A 1,040-nucleotide genomic window follows, 5' to 3' on the forward strand; every position below is an offset into this window, starting at 1 on the left:
GATCATCTTTATATACAGTCACTGATCATCTTTATATACAGTCACTAATCCTCTTTATATACAGTCACTGATCATCTTTATATACAGTCACTGATCATCTTTATATACAGTCACTGATCATCTTTATATACAGTCACTGATCATCTTTATATACAGTCAGTGATCATCTTTATATACAGTCACTGATCATCTTTATATACAGTCACTGATCCTCTTTATATACAGTCACTGATCATCTTTATATACAGTCACTGATCATCTTTATATACAGTCACTGATGATCTTTATATACAGTCACTGATGGTCTTTATATACAGTCACTGATCATCTTTATATACAGTCACTGATCATCTTTATATACAGTCACTGATCATCTTTATATACAGTCACTGATGGTCTTTATATACAGTCACTGATGGTCTTTATATACAGTCAGTGATCATCTTTATATACAGTCACTAAGCATCTTTATATACAGTCACTGATCATCTTTATATACAGTCACTGATCATCTTTATATACAGTCACTGATGGTCTTTATATACAGTCACTGATGGTCTTTATATACAGTCACTGATCATCTTTATATACAGTCACTGATGATCTTTATATACAGTCACTGATCTTTATATACAGTCACTGATCATCTTTATATACAGTCACTGATCATCTTTATATACAGTCACTGATGGTCTTTATATACAGTCACTGATGGTCTTTATATACAGTCACTGATGGTCTTTATATACAGTCACTGATGGTCTTTATATACAGTCACTGATCATCTTTATATACAGTCACTGATCATCTTTATATACAGTCACTGATCGTCTTTATATACAGTCACTGATGGTCTTTATATACAGTCACTGATGGTCTTTATATACAGTCACTGATGGTCTTTATATACAGTCACTGATGATCTTTATATACAGTCACTGATGGTCTTTATATACAGTCACTGATCATCTTTATATACAGTCACTGATGGTCTTTATATACAGTCACTGATGGTCTTTATATACAGTCACTGATCATCT

The sequence above is a fragment of the Hippoglossus stenolepis genome, chromosome 2 (assembly GCF_022539355.2).
Source record: "Hippoglossus stenolepis isolate QCI-W04-F060 chromosome 2, HSTE1.2, whole genome shotgun sequence".
Classification (NCBI taxonomy): Eukaryota; Metazoa; Chordata; class Actinopteri; order Pleuronectiformes; family Pleuronectidae; genus Hippoglossus; species Hippoglossus stenolepis.